A 685-nucleotide genomic window follows, 5' to 3' on the forward strand; every position below is an offset into this window, starting at 1 on the left:
GAGTGCACAAATTTTTGTGCACCGGGCCTCTAGTCTAGTATAATAATAAAAGTTAGAACAGTGGCTACTTTTCATTGAATCTTGACTGACAGAGTAAGAAGGAGTTGTCTTAATTGCTGTTAATATTTTATATCTTGTTCTATGTAGTGGTTATATGGTTAATTAATAGGTAGAATTTAATTTGTGCCCTTATTGTAAATGTCTTATACAGTAATATATTACTAAAAGTGAAACAGAAATTTCCAAACACAAAATCTAAGTGAATTCATCATCACTATACTTACAAAAGAAAAAATAATGAAGTGTTCTTTATAACTAAGAAACATAATGACATGTATTCTTATTTTTCAGCTATAGTTGGCATTTGATCTTATTTTAGTTTCAAATGTACAGCATAGTGGTTAGACATTTATATAATGTACTAGAGGCCCGGTGCACAAAAATTTGTGCACTCGGGGAGGTGGAGAGGGGGGTCCCCTAGCCCGGCCTGTGCCCTCTCGCAGTCTGGGACCTCTCGGGAGATAACGACCTGCTGGCTTAGGCCTGCTCCCGGGTGGCAGAGGGCATGTCCAATCCCTAGGTGCAGCCCCTGGTCAGGCTCAGAGCCGGGCCGATTGGGGAGTTGGGGCGCCGCCCCGTCATGCACAGAGCAGGGCGGATCGGAAGGTTGCGATGCCACCCTCAG

Source organism: Myotis brandtii, unplaced genomic scaffold, assembly GCF_000412655.1.
Source record: "Myotis brandtii unplaced genomic scaffold, ASM41265v1 scaffold1791, whole genome shotgun sequence".
NCBI classification, from domain to species: domain Eukaryota; kingdom Metazoa; phylum Chordata; class Mammalia; order Chiroptera; family Vespertilionidae; genus Myotis; species Myotis brandtii.